Here is a 21918-nt window from a genome sequence, read left to right as displayed (position 1 = left end):
CAATATCCAGCATGCATTTATGATAAAAACTCTTAGCAAAGTGTGAATAGAGGGATTATATCTCAACATAATAAAGGCCATATATGATAACCCACAGCTAACATCATACTCAGTGGGGAAAGGCTACAAGCATTCCCCTTAAGATCAGGAACAAGATAAGGATGCCCACTTTCATCACTTTTATTCAACATAGTACTGGAAGTTCTAGCCACAGCAATAAGACAAGAAAAAGAAACAAAAGGCATCCAAATTGGAAAGGAGGAAGTAAATTTCTCATTATTTATAGATGACATGTTACTATATAGAGAGAACCCAAAGATTCCACCAAAAAACTACTAAAACTGATAAATTAATTGAGTAAAGGAGCAGGATACAAAATTAATATTCAGAAATCAGTTGCATTTGTGTATAAACCAATAACAAACTATCCGAAGGAGAAATTAAGAAAAGAATTCCATTTACTATTGCTTCAAAAATGATAAAATAGGAATAAATTTAACCAAGGAATTAAAAGACCTGTACTCAGAAAATTATGACACTGAAGAGAGAAATTAAGGAAGATGCAAATAAATGGAAACATATAAATGCTCGTGGATAGGAAGAATTAATATAATTAAAATGTCCATACTATCTAAGACAATATATAGATGCAATTTAATCCCTATCAAATTACCAACGACAATTTCCACAGAAGTAGAACAAATAATCCTAAAATTTATGTGGAACCATAAAAGACCCCATGTAGCCAGGGCAATCTTGAGAAATAAGAACAAAGTGGGAGGTATCATGGTACCTGACATCAAAGCATACCACAAGGTAAAGTAATCAAAACAGCATGGTACTGTCATAAAAAGAGACAGATAGGTCAAAATGAACAGAATAGAGAGTCCAGGAATAAATCCATGCCTATGTTGTCGTTTAATCTATGACAATGTAAACAAGAATTTACATTGGGATAAAGACAGTCTATTTAATAAATGGTGCTGAAAAAACTGGACAGGTACATGCAAAAAAATGAAACTGGATCACTTTCTTATGCCATATACAAGAAAAATTCAAAATGGATTAAAGACTTAAATGTAAGACTCAAAACCATAAAACTCCTAGAAGAAAACATAGGAGGTAAATTCACAGACCTTACCCTTGGTAATATCTTTACTGATATATCCCCTCAGGCAACGGTAGCAAAAGAAAAAAAGAAACATGTGGGACTACATCAGACTAAAAAGTTTTTTCACAGCAAAGGAAACCATCAATAAAACAAAAAGACTTCCTACTGAATGGGAGAAAATATTTGCCAATGATACATCTGTATACTTTTGCACACTTGAACCAAATAAATAAATAAATAAATAAATAAATAAATAAACAAACAAACAAACAAACAAACATATAAAATACAAAAGTACCCAAAATGCACAAAATCTCATAAAATTCAACACCAAAAAACAAACAACCCAGTTGAAAAATGGGAAGAGGACATGAAAAGACATTTCTCTAAACAGGACATACAGATGGCCAAGAGACATATGAAAAAATGCTCAATGTCACTAATCATTAGAGAAATGCAAATAAAAACCACAATGAAATACCACCTCACTCCCATGAGAATGGCTATCATCAATAAATCAACAAACAACAAGTGTTGGCGAGGATGTAGAGAAAAGGGAATCCTTGTGTACTGTTGATGGCATTGCAAATTGGTGCAGGCACTATGGAAAACAATATGGAGGTTTCTCAAAAAATTAAAAATAGAATTACTTTATGACCCAGAAATTCCACTCCTGGGCATCTATCCAACGGAATCCAAAGTACTAATTCAAAAAAATATATGCACCAGATGTTTATTGCAGTGCTATTTACAATAGCCAAGATACGGAAACAACCAAAATGCCCATCAACAGATGATAGGATAAAGAAACTGTGGTACATTTATACAATGGAGTATTACTTGGCCATTAAAAAAGAATGAAATCTTACCATTTGCAAAAACATGGATGGACCTAGCGAACATTATGCTAAGTGAAATAAGTCAGACTGAGAAAGACAAGTACCATATGATCTCACTGTGGAAGTGAAGGAATTCTCATGTGTGGAATCTAAAGAACAGAATAAACAAGCAAATAAAACAGAAATAGACTCAGAGATATAGAGAAAAACAGATGGCTGCTAGATGGGAGGGGATGGGGATGGGGGAGAAGGTGAAGGGATTAGAAAGCACAAATTGGTAGTCACAATATAATCATGTGAATATGAAATAAGTATGGGGAATATAATCAATAGCATTGTAAAGATTATGTAGGGTGTCAGATGGGTACTGGACTGCTCAGGGGATCACTCCATAGACTGTGTAGATGCCTGACCACTGTGCTATACACCTGAAGCAGAGGTAGAATAATATTGAATGTCAACTACAATTAAATGTGTGTGTGTGTGTGTGTGTGTGTATTCATATTCATGGGATGTAAAGTACAGTATAGGCAATATAATCAATGGCAATGTAACAGTTATATATGATGTCAGAAGGGTAGGAAATTGGTGTGTTATCACTTTGTGAGGGGGGTAAATGTCTAAGTATTACGTACCTTTGTACACCTGAAACTAATAAATAAATAAACAAACAAACAAATAAAATATAAAAATAATAAAGAACACGGTGAAAGACTACACATCACCAAATTTAATAACCTAGAAGAAATGGACAAGTTCTTAGCACTATATTACCTTTCTAGACTGAATCATGAAGAACTGGAAAAATCTAAACAAACAAATCAACAACCACAAAATTGAAACAATCATCCAAAACCTCCCCAAAAGAGATCATCCAGGGTCAGATGGCTTCACTAGTGAATTCTGCCAAACATTCAAAGATGATTTAATACCTGTCCTCCTTAACCTCTTCCAAAATTGAAGAAAAGACAATACTTTGAATTCATTTTATGATGCCAACCTTACCCTTATACCAAAATCTGGTAAGGATAACACACACACACACACACACACACACACACACACACACACAGCTACTGACCAATATTGTACTGGCAAATCAAATACAATACAATACATTAAAAAGATTATACATCACGATCAAGTGGGGTTCATCCCAGGGGTGCAGGATAGTTCAACATACACAAATTGATCAATGCGATAAACCACATAAAGGATAAAAATTATATGATTATATCAATATACGTAGAAACAGCATTTGACAAGATACAACACCCATTTATGATTGAAACAATAAAACCGGTATAGAAGGAAAGTATGCAACATAATAAAGGCCATATACCAGAAACCCTCAGCTAATATCATACTTAATAGTGAAGAACTGAAAGGCTTTCCTCCAAAATCAGGAACAACACAGGGTTTCCCCTATAACCACTGTTATTCAACACAGTATTGGAAGTCCTCACCAGAGCAATTACGTAAGAGAAAGATATAAAAGGCATCCATGTTGTAAACGAAGAAGTTAAATTGTCACTTTTTGCAGATGACATAATTCTTTATACAGAAAACCCTAAAGACTCCACAAAAAAAACTATTAGAATCAATAAACAAATACAGTAAATTTGCTGGATACAAAATCAATGTACAAAAATCCATTATGTTCCTATATACAAGGTTTGATAATAAAGTTCATGAACTTGTTGCAAACATGTTACTAACCTTTTTTAATATCAGAGGGATTATTCATTATGAATTTGTACCACTGGACAACAGTTAACCAAGTTTACTATTTGAAATGCTGAAAAGGCTGCAGGAAAAAGTTAGTCGACCTGATATTCATGCCAACAATTCATGTCTCTCATCAGGACAATGCAGCAGCTCACACAGCACTGTCTGTGAGGGAGTTTTTAGCCAGTAAACAAATAACTGTATTGTAACACCCTCCCTACTCACCTGATCTGGCCCCCAATGACTTGTTTATTTACCTGAAGATAAAGGATATATTGAAAGGAAGACGTTTTGATGACATTCCGACATCAAGGGTAATACCATGACAGCTCTGATGGTCATTCCAAAAAAAGAGCTCCAAAATTGCTTTGAAGGGTGGACTAGGCACTGGCATCGGTGCATAGTTTCCCAAGGAGAGTATTCCAAAGGTGACCGTAGTGATTTCAGCAATGAGGTATGTAGCACTTTCTCTAGGATGAGTTCGTGAACATAATTGTCCGACCTCATATATATATATATATATATATATATATATATATATATATATATATATATATATATATATAATGGAATGTTACTCTACCGTAAAAAAGAATGAAATCTTACTATTTGTGACAACATGGATGGACCTAGAGGGCATTATGCTAAGTGAAATAAGTCAGACTGAGAAAGACAAATACCATACAGTCTCACTTATATGTGGAATCTAAAGAACAAAATAAACAAACAAACTAGAATCTGACTCATAGATACAGAGAACAAAGTGATGGTTGCCAGAGGAGAGAGGCGTTGGGGAGCTGGGTGAAAAAAGTGAAATGATTAAGAAATACAAATTGGTAGTTACAAAATTGTCACAGGGATGTAAAGTACAGCATAGAGAATACAGTCAATAATGTTGCAACAACTATGTATATTGCCAGGAATGTACTAGACTAATTGGCGGGATTACTTAGTAAATTATATAGAAATCTAACTACTAGCCGATACATCTGAAACTAATATAAAATAATACTGAATGTCAACTGTGACTGAAAAAAATTTTTTTTTCAAAAAGAACCTACTGTGTGTTGAACTAGACACTATTTTAATGAGGAAAAATGTATTACCTCTCTTTTGAATCTCCATGAATCTTTGTTGTCTGATGATTCTGCATGAATTCTTGTAATAACCTTAAATTGGTATCTCTACTTCTAAATTTATGTCTCCCGACACATTACTTTCACTTTCAACAACCATCATTTGTATTAGCACTAGCTTCATTTTCCCAAAACACCATCTTTCTTTGTCTAGGCTATGCTCATCATTCTTCTCATAATCAAGTTGAATTCCTTACCCTCACTTTCAAATACCTGTACTTTGAAATCAGTCTTGATCTTTACTTGCATATACCCTCTCTAACTGGATCCCCCACACCTCGCCACTGAACCTTCCAGCCAATGAATGCCTTATTATGGCTACTGAATATTATTAGGAAATCTCAAAACTTATTTCTAACTAGGATAATAATTAACTGCATCTCTTTAAAGATGTTACTTATTGGATGAAACAAATATATAGTGTTCTTCTATTAAGTATTTTATAGTAACATTGATATTTCATATTTCATGTTTTTTTTAAAATCTCCCTTATTTTTAGTCCCATGGCATTAATACCATGTAAATGCTGATAACCTTCAACTTTAATCTCCAACCTTTCCTCTGAGTTCCATACTCATATTTCCACCCTCTACTTGGCATCTCCACCTGGATCTAATAAGAATCTCCATCTGAACATAACCAAAGCAAAACTTCTATTTTCCTGTGAAGAATTCCATACCTTCTCCAGTCTCCTCTATCTCAAATACTATTACCTTCTTTACAATTGCTCAGGAAAAGAAACTTTGCATTCATAATTTTTGTTTTATCTTTCACAGTCCACATATAATCTATCGTCAAGTGCTGTCAGCAATTTATTAAAAATAACCTGAATTCATTGACTTTACTCTATATCCAACTCTGTTGTTCTTGTACAAGCCACTATTATTTCTCTTCTGGACTACCATAAAAATCTCGCAACTAATCTCCCTGTGTGTTATGAGCTGAATTGTGTACACCCCTCCCAAATGCATACTTTGAAATTTTAATGCCCAGTACCTCAGAATGTAACTGTATTTGAATGTAGAGTCTTCAAAGAAGTGACTATGTTAAAATGATATTATTAGGGTGAGTCCTAATCCAATAGGACAAGTATCTTTACAAAAAGAGGACATTAGGACACAGACATACAGAGAGAGAAAATTGTGTGAAGACACAGGGAAAAGACAGCCATCTATAAACCAAGGAGAGAGGCCTCAGAAGAAACTACCCCAGCCAAGACCATGATTTCAGACTTTGACCCTCCAAAATGGTGAGAAAATAAATTTCTTTGTTTAAACCACCCTGTCTGTGGTACTTTATTATGGCAGCACTAGCAAACTAATACATTGTATGTTGGTTTTCTGTTGCGGCATAGGAAATTACCATAACTTTAGCAGCTTAAAAAACAGTACCCATGCAATTAGCTCACTATTCTTTACGTCAGAAGTCTGGCATGACATGACTGAGTTCTCTGCTCAGAGTATCACAAAGGCTGGAATGCAAGTGTCAGTTGGATTGATGTCTAGTCTGGAGTTTCTAAGGAAATATCTACTTCCAAGTATATTCTTGTTGCCAGAATTCAGTTTCTTGTAGTTGTAAGACTGAGGTCCACATTTCCTTGCTGGTTGCCAGTCTGCGACTACTTTCAGGTCCCACAGGTGACCTGCATTTCTTTCCATGTGGCTTTCCATCTTCATGCCAGCAATGGTGCACAACAACCCTCACCTCCCACAAATGCTTTGAATCTCTCTGACTTTCTGTTTTACTACCAATCAGAGAAAACTCTTTGCTTTTAAAGGGCTCACCTGATTGCATCAGATCCACCCAAATAATCCCTCTACCCTAAGTTTAGCTGATTTGGAACATTAAAATATCTGCAAAACCCGTTTACAACATCACCTGAAATAGATTTAGACTGAATAACTGAGAAGGTACATCCATCCCAGGGCCAGCAATCTTGGGGGCCATATTTGAATTCTGCCTAGTGTAAACCCATATGAACTTCATTTCTTTAGCATGCATTCTGCTTTAATCCAAACTAGCTTTGTTTAGCCTGATAGAACTATGACTTACCTGCATTCTTTCCCCTAGATCTTCCTACCTGTACATATACTGTATGTCTGCTCCTTTTAATCATTTAGCCCTTAGGACATTAGGTTCTGGTCAGTGTCAAACTCACTTAAGAATAAAGCTTCAGATCTATCAACCACGACCAAGATACAATAACCAAACCTCAAACTAGAATAAGGTTTTAGTCAAAGATAACACCTATGTTTTGGCTCTGGACTCAAGAAAGCAGAATAGCCCCATGGACCGGACCACATCCCCTAGAAACCAGACTGTACAATGAATGCCATGACTGACATCAGGACCTGAAGCCATGATCAACTGCTCCCTGCCTTAGCCCTGACCAATCAGTAGAGCATACGACCCCAACTGCCATAGTAACCACGATTAATGATTTTTCCTTTATATAACCTGGCTGCTAGAGGCCATGGGGGAGCCAGAGTTTTGAGAGCATTAGCTCACCTGTATCTTTGGGCTTAGGACCAACTCCTTAAACAAACCTTTACTTCCTTTGTTGCAAACTCCTGGTCGTGTCTTTTGTGGCTTGGACGTGAACAGGCAAGTGGACCCTTCGATTCTACAGTAACAATTTTGGTGGCCCGTATAGGGAAGTCATTGCCTGTGGATTCGGTGGCCCCCAGCCGAAGGCTGGCCACTAGCCATCCCATCAAGCAGTTCCCCGGACCTGTTTGTCTTGGAGGTGGAGGCCAAGCAACAGTGCATGACTGGGTACCAGCAACCTACAGTGTTTTTGTTTGCAGCATAAGAAACAAGGAATTAAAAGGTTTGGATTTGGAATTTTTTCTGATTTGGAAATTAAAGATAACTTGTGGTAAGATTTCGTGGGTGCTACTCCAGAAAAACAACCCTGTCCCGGGCTTGGGAAATCTGGCAGGAATGAAAGAAGGAGATGTTTCCTGAGAAATCTTAATGGGTTTTAAAATTTTGTTTTGTTTGCTTGTTTGAATTGTTGAATTGCATAAATGTTTGTTCTTTATCTTCTTTGTGAAAACTGTCTAATCCTAGAACTTACTTAAAATTGCTCGAGCTAAAGATAAGTAATTACTTTGGTTGATAAGAACATTAGAGGAGTGACATCATAAGAATGGCGGCAGGGAGGTGATCTTCTTGAGTTCTCCTCCGGAACTTACAACAAATTGAACATCTATAACCCATCAAAGGACTCTCTGCTCATCACACAGAACAGCTAAGAGACTCTTACAAGGATTAATTGAAGGTGGGTGCCATGCGGGGTGGCATGTGAGGTCTCAGCTCCCACTCCCCACATAAGAGCACAGGATATGGTGAGACCAAAAAGGAACACCCACGGAGCCATAGACAGGGGAGTCATACCACTATATTCTCGCTGGCGGCTGGGTTGGAGACACAGGAAGCAGGAGCCACACTATCCACAACCTGCCGTACGCTTCTCTCTGCCAACCAACCTCACTTGCTAGCTGCAATCCGCCGAGCTAATTGCAATTCACTCTTGCTAGCTCAGCCACCATCTTCTTGCTAGCCCCCCATTTTCTGCTAGGGTAGCCTCGGCAGTTATATTAGTGGTCAGTTTCTCACTGGTTACAGCTGATGGCCAACTAGCCACAGCTTCTGGCCATCCAATCACAGTTGATAGCCATTTACTACCTGAGCCAGCACCTTTCCATGTGAGGGCGAGAGTCTGGAAACTGCATTCCTGGCTCAGTCCCCACAGTGGGCAAATTGGGCGAGCAGGGTAAAAGGGAAGGGATCAGAGTGGAGATGCGGCCTGCATCCGCGGCTGCGGAGACGCAGGGGGTCCCAGGACAGAACAGAGACCTCAAGAGCCAGGAGGCGGGCTCTTTCCCCACGTTCCACAGCTGATCTCTCCTGCCAAGAGAGCAGCATATTCAGCGTTTGAGGCAGTAACCTCAGCTGGACCCTAGGTCGGACAAAGGATGTAAACACCACACCTGAGCCCCTCCCCCCACTCTCCCAATCCGACCACTGACCTTCCAGAGACTCAAGCTCGCCCCTGAACTGAGGAGTAATGTCAGATTACAGAGGAGCCCTAGCGCTCAGGATCTGGGAAGACCTGGCTTGCAACTCTGACCCAGGGAAGAGGCTGGGAAGAGTGTGGCACTGCTGGGCTGGGGGAGAGAAGTCTCCTCCATCCCCAGGCCCCACCTTTTCTGGCCTGCCTAGGGCAAGGCAATTACAACTGTGGTGACACACCCAGGGGCTTTCAGCAGCTCAGGAATCTCGTTCCCACCACACACACACACACACACACACACAGAAGTGCCCTAAGACTCAGGAGACCTGGGCACAGGGCTGGTTGTGTTACTCTCAGTGTGTATATGTGCAGGCAAGAGCAGAAACTGCACTGACTTTGTAAAAACTACCATCCAAACCACATAGCTCTACTCACCTAGAACTGCAATCCCAGGGTCATTCTGGGCACTAGGTGACCGGCTCTGCCTGCACAAGACGCAGAGGACTCTTTGGTACAGCAGAGGACAACCTGGAGATTACTTGGTGGGCTTAAGCCAAGACTGGTGTGGCTTTTTGTTTTGTTTTGTTTTGTTTTGTCTTTATATCTTTGGTATCTTTGCCTGTGTTGAGTGGGGGTTGTCGCTTGTTTTTACATGTGAATGTATTTCATTATTTCTTTGTTGTTGTTGTTCTGCTTGGTGATTTACTTTGTTCTGAAATTGCCATACACCAGGGCCCCCGCAAAAGGCACAAGATTCAACACACCCAGAGGCCAACTCCAGACCAAACCAGAGTATTACCATGTTTGACCTACAAGTGACACACCCAGAGGGAATTCTCTACAGGCACAGTATATAGCCATTTACTACCTGAGCCAGCACCTTTCCATGTGAGGGCGAGAGCCTGGAAACTGCATTCCTGGCTCATAGAGCCCATAGGGGCTAAGCCTCATTTGAGTGGTCAACCCTCAAACAGCAGACTATCAAATGACTTTTCTACAGAAACATTGAAGGCCAGGAGGGAGTGGCAGGAGATATTCAAAGTGATGGAAAACAAAGGCCTACAACCTAGATTGCTTTATCCAGCAAGGCTATCATTTAAAGTTGATGGAGAGATAAAGCGCTTCCCAGAAAAGAATAAGCTAAAGGAATTTATTACCACCAAGCCAACATTGCAAGAAATACTAAAAGGACTTCTGTAAATAGAAGAAAGATCAAAACAACCTAACTACAAATTTAAAAATGGCAATAACTATGTACCTATCAATAATCACTTTAAATATAAATGGATTAAATGCTCCAATCAAAAGACATAAGGTGGCTGAGTGGATAAGAAAGGAAGACCATTGTATATGCTGTATACAAGAGACTCATCTCAGGTCAGAAGATATACACAGGCTGAAAGTGAAGGGTTGGAATAAGATATTTCATGCAAATGGAAATGAGAAAAAAGCTGGAGTTGCAATACTATATCTGACAAAATAGGCTTTAAAATGATGAATATATTAAAAGACAAAGATGGGCACTATATAATAATAAAGGGATCGATCCGACAAGAGGACATAACCCTAGTAAACATCTATGCACCCAACATAGGAGCACCTAAATATATAAAACAGATATCGACTGACATAAAGACAGAGATCAACAGTAACACTATCATAGTAGGAGACTTCAACACACCTCTGACAAGGGACAGGTCTTCCAGACAGAAAATCAATATGGAAACAACAGCCTTAAATGTCACACTGACAAGTTGGATTTAATCGATATTTTCATAGCATTTCACCCCAATGCTGCAGAATACATGCTCTTCTCAAGCGCATATGGAACATTTTCCAAGATAGACCACATGTTAGGCCACAAAACAAGTCTTCATAAATTTAAGAAAATTGAAATCACACCAATTGTTTTCTCTGACCACAGTGCTATGAAATTAGAAATCAACTACAGGAAAAAACTGGAAGACACACCAATTCATGGAGGCTGAATAACATGTTACTAAATAATGAATGAGTCAACCATGAGATCAAGGAAGAAATCAAAAGATATCTCGAGACAAACGGAAATGAAAACACGATGACCCAAAATCTATGGGATGCAGTGAAAGCAATCCTAAGAGGGAAATTTATAGCACTACAGGCTTACCTAAAGAAACAAGAAAAATCACTAATCAACAGTTTATCTTAATACTTAAGGGATCTGGAAAAAGAACAGCAAAATAAGCACAAAGGGAGTACCAGGAAGGAGATAATAAAGATCAGAGCGGAAATAAATGAAATAGAAACCAGAAAATCTACACAAAAGATCAATGAATCCAAGAGTTGGTTTTTAGAGAAGATAAACAAAATCGACAAACATTTACCCAGACTCATCCAGAAAAAGAGAGGACCCAAATTAATAAAATCAGAAATGAAAGAGGAAAAGTGACAACAGATACCACAGAAATGCAGAAAATTTTAAGAAATAACTGTGACCAACTATATGCCAACAAATTTGACAATCTGGAAGAAATGGACAATTTTCTAGAAGCATACAACCTTCCAAAGCTAACTCAAGAAGAAATAGAAAACCTGAATAGACTGATTACCACCAGAGAAATTGAATCAGTAATCAACAAGCTCCCAACAAACAAAAGCCCTGGATCAGATGGCTTTACAGGTGAATTTTACAAAACATTCAAAAAAGAATTATCACCTATTCTCCTCAAGCTATTCCAAAAAATTCAGAAGGAGGGAAGACACTTTTTTACGAGGCCTCTATCACCTTGATCCCAAAATCAGACAAAGACACTACAAAAAAAGAAAACTACTGCCATGTCCAGCACAGGCGGGAGTGCTAGGACTGAGGGGGAAGGGTGAGAGATTAAGAAAAACACAAAGACAGGAAAGTTGGGATCAGGAGGTCCACTGTACATGGATGGCAGAGCATTGGCGCAGTTTTTATTTTTCACACGGTTTTCATACTGTCTAGAACAATTGTCTATTTAAGCAAGTATTAGTAGAACTTTCTGTTATGTGTATTTGCAAGCTTGTATGTCTGCGGCTGTGATTGTGCTATCTTGTTATTTCTGGGGGAGGATGCTGAGGCGAGGAGTCCCTTGGAATGACCTCGCAGGCTGCAAGGACCTTGTCAGCTTACATCCTGCTCTCCACAACTACAGGCTTATATCTCTAATGAACATAGATGCAAAAATCCTCAACAAAATATTAGCGAACAGAATTCAGCAATATATTAAAAAGATCTCACACCATGATCAAGGGGGATTCATTCCTGGTATGCAAGGGTAGTTCAACATCTGCAAATCAATTAATGTGATACACAACATTAACAGAATGAAAAATAAAAATTACATGATCCTATCAATATATGCAGGAAAGACATTTAACATAATTCAGCAGCCATTTATGATAAAAACTCTTAAGAAAGTGGGAATAGAGGGACCATATCTCAACATAATAAAGGCCATATATGATAAACCCACAGCTAACATTATACTCACTGGGGAAAAGCTAAAACCATTCCCCTTAAGATCAGGAACAAGGCAAGTTTCCCCACTTTCTCCACTTTATTCACCATAGTGCTGGAAGTTCTAGCCACAGCAATCAGACAAGAAAAACAAATAAAAGGCATCCAAATTGGTAAGGAAGAAGTAAAATTGTCATTATATGCAGATGACATGATACTATATGTAGAGAACCCTAAAGACTCCACCAAGAAACTATTAGAGCTGATAGATGAATTTAGTAAAGTAGCAGGATACAAAATTAATATTCAGAAATCAGTTGAATTTGTATATAACAATAATAAAATGTCAGAGATAGAAATTAAGAAAACAATCCCATTTACAGTTGCTTCAAAGACTGTGAAATACCTGGGAATAAATTTAACCAAAGAAGTAAATGATCTGAACTCAGAAAATTATAAGACACTGAAGAGTGAAATGAAAGAAGATACAAATAGATGGAAACACATACCATGCTCATGGATAGGTAGAATTAATATTGTTAAAATGTCCATACTGCCTAAGGAAATATACAGATTCAACGCAATTCCTATCAAATACCAAGAACATTTTTTACAGAAATAGAACATATAATCTTAAAATTTACATGGAACCGTAAAAGACCCCGGATAGCCTCGGCAATCTTGAGAAATAAGAACAAAGTGGGAGGTATAACAATATCTGACATCAAATTATACTACAAGGCTACAGTAATCAAAACAGTATGGTACTGGCATAAAAACAGACACATAGATCAATGGAACAGAATAGAGAGCCCAGAAATAAATCCATGCCTATATGGTCATTTAATCTACGACAAAGGAAGCAAGAATTTACGGTGGGGTAAAGACAGTCTATTCAATAAATGGTGCTGGGAAACCTGGACAGACACATGCAAAAAAATGAATCTAGACAACCTCCTTACACCATATGCAAAAATAAATTAAAAAGGATTAAAGACTTAAATGTAAGATCTGAAATCATAAAATTCCAAGAAGAAAATATAGAAAGAAACTTCACAGACATTACCCGGAGTTAGATTTTTACTGATATATCCCTTCGGGCAAGGGAAGTAAGAGAAAAAATAAACATGTGGGATTACATCAAACTGAATATTGTTTTCACAGCTAAGGAAACCATCAATAAAACAAAAAGGGATCCTACTGAATGGGAGAAGATATTTGCCAATGATATATATGATAAGGGGTTAATATTCAAAATTTATAAAAATCTCACTCAACTCCAAAAAACAAACAACCCAACTGAAAAATGGGCAGAGGACATGAAGAGACATTTTTCTAAAGAGGACATACAGATGGCAAACAGACATATGAAGAAATGCTCAACCTCACTAATCATTAGAGAAATGCAGATAAAAACTACAATGAGATACCACCTCATCCCAGTCAAAATGGCTATCATCAAGAAATCAACAAACAATAAGTGCTGGCGAGGATGTGGAGAAAAGGGAACCCTTGGTGCACTGTTGGTGGGACTACAGATTGATGCAGCCACTATGGAAAACAATATGGAGGTATCTCAAAAATCTGAAAATGGAACTACCTTATGACCCAGCAATTCCACTTCTAGGTATCTATCCGGAGAAATCCAAAACTCTATTTCAAAAAAATTTATGCACCCCTATGTTTATAGTAGCACTATACACAATAGCCAAGACATGGAAACAACTGAAATGCCCATCGGTAGACGACTGGATTAGGAAAGCGTGGTACATTTATACAATGGAGTATTACGCAGCCATAAAGAAGGAAATATTACCATTTGCAGCAATATGAACATTTGCAACAATATGAACTAGAGAACATTATGTTAAGTGAAATAAGTCAGACAGAGAAAGACAAATACCATGTGATCTCACTTATATGTGGAATCTAAAGAAAAGAATAAATGAATGAACTAATCAGAAACAGTCTCAGAGACATAGAGGAAAAACTGAGGGTTGCTAGATGGGGTGGGGGGATAAGCGGGAAGGTGAGGGGATTGGAAAGCACAGTCGGTAACCACAAGATTGTCATGGGGAAACGAAAGTCAATTTGGGGAATGTAATCAATAATGTTGTAAAGATTTTGTAGGGTATCCATTGGACACTGGTCTCATTAGGGACACCACCTCAGGGATGATGTAGATGCCTGATCACAGCACTGTACACCTGAAGCTGAAGCTGAACAATAATGAATGTCAACTATAATTTTACATATGTATATATAGTTACAAGAAGTAGAGTACAGCATTAGGAATAGAGACAGTGGAAATGTAATGGCTGTGTGCGATCTCAGAGGGGTAGTGGATGGGGAGAGGGGGTTGTCACGTGTGAGGGATATAAATGATAAATGTCTAACTATTACATTGTTTTGTGCACCTGAAACTAATTTTAAAAATGGGGGAAAAAACAGAACAAAAAAAAAAAGAAGAAGAACATTAATATCATGGGTAATTTCACCCTAGTGTAGCCCTCTGGGCTGTCAGAGTACATTCAGCTATGAACCGATGAAAAAGAAAAGAATGATTTTTCTCTGTCTGGTGGCATGGCCACAATATGCTTTAGATTCAGAAGATCACGGGCCAGAGGATGGATCTCTAAGTTACACCTCTATTCTACAACTGGAATTATTTTGTAAAAGAAAAATGGGATGATATCCCCTATATCCAGGCATTCACATCACTAAATCAGAATAGGCCTCTTCAAAGAAACTGTAAAATTGTGGTGCAAAAGATAAGGAAACTGACTAGATCTATTCAATCAGAAAACCCTCCCCAGAAGGGGAAGATTACACTTATATGATGAAATTAAATTGTGCAATGGCTCCCACCATTACTGTTCCTATGGTGGCAGCTGTTCCACCCCGACACGGGAATAATGAAACTAACAACACAGGCATGAGCCTCTGCTGAAGGGGAAACCGAAACTGCTGATGCAGGAATGGCTTCCCCCTCTCATATTCAAAGGCGTACACAATTTGGCAAGTGGACTGCTCCAGTTCAAGCAGGATAGATGCCAATCGGAGACATCTATCCAATGCCTTAGATTGGCATCTAAGACAGATGCCAATCGGAGGACTGGATACAAATTGACAGGAATAGAATGTGTGTATGCTCTCTTTTCCACCTCAGAACTTCTTAACTAGAGAAGCACTACGCCAGCATATAGAGATGAACTTTCCAGGATGGAAAGTCTCTTTGTCTCAATTTTCACCTGTCATAATCCAGCTTGGATAGACATACAACAAATGCTAAATACCCTCCTCACTGCTGAGGAACAGCAAACTGTCTTAGAAAAAGCTAGGGAGGTAGCTAACTGCCTTCACAATGAGAACCCTCAGAACCTGATCAAAGCTGAGGCATCTCTGGCCATCCCCACAATTAACCCCTGATGGAATGTTAATGATGGGATTTACCAAGGCTTGAACATAATAGAGAATGTATCCCTGCTGGGTTAAGTAAGGGAGTGCCTAAACAAAGAAATTCCAATAAATTTCAATTGTTTAAACAGCAAGTGGAGGAAAATCCATCTGAATTTTTAGAATGGATCTGCAAGACCTTCTTAACTATCAAAGAAAAGCTAAACCATTTGAACTGAGTGCTTCAGATACTCAGAAGAAACTCCAAAAGGTTGAGGGGGCCTATGGGATTCCAACATCACAGTTAATAGAAATTACTTTCAAGGTTTTTAATAATCAAGACCAGGTTTCCAAAAAGGAGAAGAAACAAGAAATGAAACTACATGCCTAAATGCTGGCCACTGCTTTGAAACCAGGAGGACTGAGGAAGATGACAAAGAAGCTCAGAGGGATACAACGGAAATTTCACACCTCCTAGGGACCCCAATCTCCCAGAAAAAAATGGAGGAAAAAAATGAATCATGCTTTAAAGAAAACAATTGCCAAGATCTGCCAAGAGATTAGTCTAACTCAAAATGGGATAAGGTATTACCTATTGCCCTCCTTAGGATCAGAGTAGCCCCTAGAAGCAGGACCCAATTAAATCCTTATAAAATGTTATACAGAAAGCCCTTATTATGTCTTAAAGAAAATCTTAAAGGTGTTCTTGATTTACAGATTGAAGAATTAGACACTACTACGTTTCCCCGAAAATAAGACCTAGCCGGACAATCAGCTCTAATGTGTCTTTTGGAGCAAAAATTAATATAAGACCCGGTCTTATTTCTTATTTTACTATAATATAAGACCTGGTCTTTAATATAATATAATATAATATAATATAATATAATATAATATAATATAATATAATATAATATAATATAATACAATACCAGGTCTTATATTAATTTTTGGTCCAAAACACACATTAGAGCTGATTGTCCGGCTAGGTCTTATTTTCGGGGAAACACAGTATAAGGTATGTATAGTCTTTGGGTTTGACCTTAACTGCTATTCATAAGTTTGCCTCCAACAGGATAAAATAAATACCCTATGGATGTTTCCTTATACCGTTTTAATCCTGGAGATTGGGTGTTCTTAAAATTTTGGAAAAATAAACATCCTGACGATCAACTTGAACCTAGTGGGGGAGGGCCTTATCAGATTTTACTAACCACTCATTCTTCTGTCAAATTAGAAGGAGTTAAGCTGTGGATTCATCATTCTCAAATCAAGCCTGTTGCGGACTTTCCTGCTACAACATGATTAAGAACTACTTCCTAACCATCAGTGTAACTCCTGGGAGCCCATCTCAGATTGCAGGGTACTCTTCAGAAGAGAAGGACCAACCAAGCTTCTTCATCAGGATAAAGGACCCGCTTAACTAGAGTTCATAATGAGTACTCACCCTCTAATTTATAATAATTTAATAATAATCTATTGAGTTCTTAATCTCAAGAAATTCTATTTAGTTCTTTTTTAAAATTTCAATCTCTTTCCTAAATTGCTCATGTTGTTCTTTGATTGTGTTTCTGAGTTCATTAAACTGTCTTTCTGTGTTTTCTTGCATCTCGTTGAGTTTTTTCAGAACTGCAATCTTGAATTCTCTGTCATTTAAGTCACATATTTCCATATCTTTAAGTTCCTTTTCTGGAGACTTTTCATTTTTTTTCTGAGCTGTCTTGTTGCCTTGGTTATTCATGGCAATTACTGATTTATTATTTCTCTTCTTAGACATCTACAGGAGTGGATTCTGCAACAGGTTAATAGGAAGAGGTCTTTCTTTTGTTTTCCAGTATTTGTTGGTAGAATGTTTTATTTTCTCTCCGACTGCAGCCTTTTTTCTCTCTCTCACACGGTAGTGCTATGTTTTCTCTGCACTATTCCAGCTTCTCACACAATGGGGGGATTCCCTGTGAGACGGGCTTCTCCTCTGTTAATAGTTCGCCTGGGTCACAGGGTGCAGTGTCCCTGTGGGTATGCGGAGAGCTTTTGAAGTTCCAAAGCTCTTCCTACACCAGATTCAGAGCTCATATGTTTCAGCAGTTCTGTTTACTCCTATAGAGATCCGCCCAGATAGGTGGGGCCAGGGTCAGGGTGAGTTGTGAGAGGTGACCCAGAGCAATGGCAGCGACCACCACCATAGCCGGTCCCGCTTCCACATCTCCCTCCCCTTTGCAGGAACTAGTTGGGCTGTGAATCTCTCTGCGGTCCACAGTTCTCAGAACAGCAAATATTCTGTTCTTTTCATCTGACACTGCTACTGTTCTGCTTCTATCACTGGGTAGGTGGGGTCTGGGTGAGCTCTGGGAGGGTAGGGAGGGGGCGGCTAGTCTCAGTGCCTAAGGCTTCCATTCTCTCCTGGGCAGTGAGGGCTTAAACCACCGTTTTCAGCCTTCTTCCCTCAGTCTTTTCTGCAAGGTCTCTGCCATGAGCGTTGGGTTCAGCCGTGTTATATGCTGCCCCCTCAGCCCTTTTGGCCATAAACGGAGGCCTAGCAGTCCGAGTTCTTCCCTCTCCCGCAGCTGTCGTAGTTCCAGGATGCAGTGAGATCGGAGCACTGAGCTAGGTTTGCGTCCTGCGCCCGCATGGCTCCGTCTCTGCACTTCTCCCTTCCCTCCTCCCCTGCTCGCGTGATTCGCCCACCTTTAGGTGAATTCAGTAGTGGGCCTCTTCGTCTTGCCTGTCTGCTGTGCAGTGAGTCCCTTGTGGAGTTATTGTTGTTCGATTAGTTGTAAATTCCAGGGATCTTTACAGAGGCTCACTTCACGCTGCCATTTTGATGATGTCAATCCGGCCTTTGACATCTTAACATCCATGCAAGAGGAATATGTGCACTAATAAGACAGGAATGCTGTACCTATATCCCAAAGATGCTAATATCTCAGATTTGTTAGATGATATGAACACTGCCATAGACAAGATAAATGATATTTCTTACATGGATGCTTTTACCCAATGACTGTCTTCACTTCCTGGTCAACAGGGAACAACTATAATACTTTTTATCTTAGGTGCAGTAGCAACTCTGGTCAGAGGTTGTCTCTTTAATTGCTGCCTCAGGGCAGCTAAGAAAAGCAACCAGATGTTTATAGACACCAAGAATCCAAAACCAGGGATCCAAGAACATTTTCAACTTCATATCAAAAGGTTTTGTTCTTCTCAACCCAGACATCACCCATTTCCAGTAGGAAGCATCCAGAGGAGTCATTGCACCTGTTCCCCCAAGATTGAGGAATTATCCAAAAAAAAAAAAAACAGGGGGGGGGGAGGAATGGTAACCACACATGAACTTCATTTCCTTTCTTTTTTTTTTTTGACTGTCCTAAATTGTTTATTAGGTAAGGATTTTACAAACACCACTCATATTAGTGGTTTAAAGGTTGAGCAGGAGAGTATTGAGCCTTCTCCAAACTGCATGGCGAGAACCACCAATAGTATGGTGGAATTTGTGGCCCTTTCCAACGCCATGGATCTTGCAGCCTGTAGATGTCATCTCTGACATCTCCCTGTGCTGTGGACTAATTTGGTGATCCACTGGGTGTTAGGATTCCATTTGATAGCTTTATGAAATAGCTCAATGAGGATAACCTCAAAGAATTTGTACGCGGAATCTTCACAAACCCAGTAAGAATTCAGGACTCTCCTAGCCCCACATTGGTGTCCAGCTCACTCCTTGGCAACAGAGTGAAGGCTTCAAGCAAACTTTAGCTGGTTAATACTATGATGGACAGGCTTGCCATAGGTTGCACCCTTAGGAACTGGGTGTTTTTGGCCACCACAACGTACATGAATCTGATGTATAATACTACCTTGTTTGGCCTTGTATTCCAGCCTGTGCACTTTATCGGGCTGGGTGGGGTGGGGGGCCCTGTTGAGCACAGAGAGTTGGCAGTATTGCCAGCAGTGCACCCTGAGAATAAGCCTCATTACATTGGACTGCTTCTATCTCCATAGCTCCCAGATGTACTTGTAAGTGCCTATCTTGGCTTACCTGATGGCTGTAGCCAAATGGAAAGGCTGAAGTTCATTTCTTTAGCATTCATTCTGCTTTAATCCAAGTCAGCTTTGTTTAGCCTGATAGAACTATGACTTACCTGCATTATTTCCCCTAGATCTTCCTACCTGTACATATACTGTATGTCTGCTCCTTTTAATCATTTAGCCCTTAGGACATTAGGTTCTGGTCAGTGTCAAACTCACTTAAGAATAAAGCTTCAGGTCTATCAACCACGACCAAGATACAATAACCAAACCTCAAACTAGAATAAGGTTTTAGTCAAAGATAACACCTATGTTTTGGCTCTGGACTCAAGAAAGCAGAACAGCTCCATGGACCGGACCACATCCCCTAGAAACCAGACTGTACAATGAATGCCACGACTGACATCAGGACCTAAAACCATGATCAACTGCTCCCTGCCTTAGCCCTGACCAATCAGTAGAGCATACGACCCCAACTTCCATAGTGACCACGATTAATGATTTTTCCTTTATATAACCTGGCTGCTAGAGGCCATCTGGGAGCCAGGGTTTCGAGAGCACCAGCTCACCTGTGTCTCTGGACTAGGTGCCAACTCCTTAAACAAAACTTTACTTCCTTTGTTGCAAACTCCTGGTCATGTATTTTGTGGCTTGGACGTGCACAGGCAAGTGGACCCTTCGAGTCTATAGTAACACTAGCATACCCTGCTTTTTCTCTTGTCCTTCTATGATCCATTCAGCACATGATTCCCCTAAGAGACATTTTATAAATGCAAATCAGATATAACTTCTTTGCTTAAAACACTCCAATAGTTTCCTATTGAACTAGGAATAAAATTGAGCCTCCCATTCCTCACCCCCAACTGTACACTTTTGGATGTAGCTTTTCTATTACAGTATCAACTTAGATAGAGTGTTTTGATCTGCAGTTGTGACAACTGCTTAACATTGAGACTGATACCTTTTAGAATCCTCCAGACTGGATCACATTTTCATCTATGATTTCTATAGTATTAGTGACTCCTAAATTTATATCTATAGCCTCAGGCCCTCTTCTGATTTCTATCCTCATATATGTGTGGATGAAAAAGAGGTTCTATGGAAAATAACCTCAAGGGGTGATCTGATCATAAATTCCTAACTGGGCAGATCATGGTGGGTAGTCAAAACCGAAAGCATGTTAACTTCTTTAGTAAAAGGTTTATCTTTGCCTTAAGTAAACCCTGTCTATTGTTTCTGTGCATCTAGCTTAACACACCTTTGAAATAAACTATAACCACCTTAAAGATAGCACATAATCTTGTTAACTATCCTGTAATCTAATCCCTGCCTTTTTTTCTCCACCTCCATGTAATTTTCCTTATGTTCCCTCATTAATTTCAAATACATAAAAGAAGCTGCAAAATTGTTATTCTCTGGAGCATTTGAGATCTTGCTTCCCAGCAGGTTTTCAGTCTGGCTCAGATAGACTCTTATAAAAATTCTCTACAAGTTTGGACGTTTCTTACATCAACATATTCAACTGCCAGTTTGGCATGTCTACCTGATGTCTAATAAGCATCTCAAATTAAAACATTTAAAATAGAACTCTTTCTAGTCTCCCACCTCCCTCAATAAAAGAGTTTATGCTTCCCATCTCTGTAAATTCTTCTATCTTCAATAAAATTGCTCAGGGTACAAACTTCAGTCATTTTTGATTCCTCTTTTGTTCACAGTCCATATACAATCCATCATTAAGTCTTGTCAGTAATATCTGTGAAATATATCTTGAAAGCATCCACTTTCCTTCATCTCCATTTCCTACCCTGGCCTAAGTCACCATCTTCTCTAGATTAGTGCGCTATTCCTTTAACTGGTTTCCCGGCTTCCACTCTTGCCCCTTAAAAGCCACTCTTGACACAATAGCCAAATCCTAACTGTTTTAAAAATGTAAATTAGATTATTCCCTCATCACTGTAAATTATCCAATGGCTTGTCATTGTACTGATAATAAAATACAAACTACTTACTATGGCTCCCAAAAGCATAAGTGGTCTATCTCTCTCGCTGCTTCTCTAATGCTGTAGCCACATTCACCAAACTTATTCTCATCTTAGTTTTTTTGTTTTTGTTTTTTTGCATTTGCAGAGTCTTCAGCGTAGATCTTTTCATGCCTGCCTCCCGTCTCATTATTCATGTCTCAGCTCAAATGTCCCCTTGAT

The 21918-nt window shown here is 38.9% G+C and overlaps 1 pseudogene; it reads right to left on the bottom strand.

The window, feature by feature from the left end:
* Window positions 1-19109: 19109 nt before the first annotated feature.
* LOC117013480 (60S ribosomal protein L15-like) lies at window positions 19110-19836 on the bottom strand (annotated as a pseudogene).
* Between the last annotated feature and the right edge of the window lie 2082 nt (window positions 19837-21918).

The sequence above is a fragment of the Rhinolophus ferrumequinum genome, chromosome X, assembly GCF_004115265.2.
Source record: "Rhinolophus ferrumequinum isolate MPI-CBG mRhiFer1 chromosome X, mRhiFer1_v1.p, whole genome shotgun sequence".
In the NCBI taxonomy this organism is placed as follows: Eukaryota; Metazoa; Chordata; class Mammalia; order Chiroptera; family Rhinolophidae; genus Rhinolophus; species Rhinolophus ferrumequinum.
Note: the sequence above shows the minus strand (reverse complement) of the source record. Positions and strands in the feature narration are given on the sequence as shown.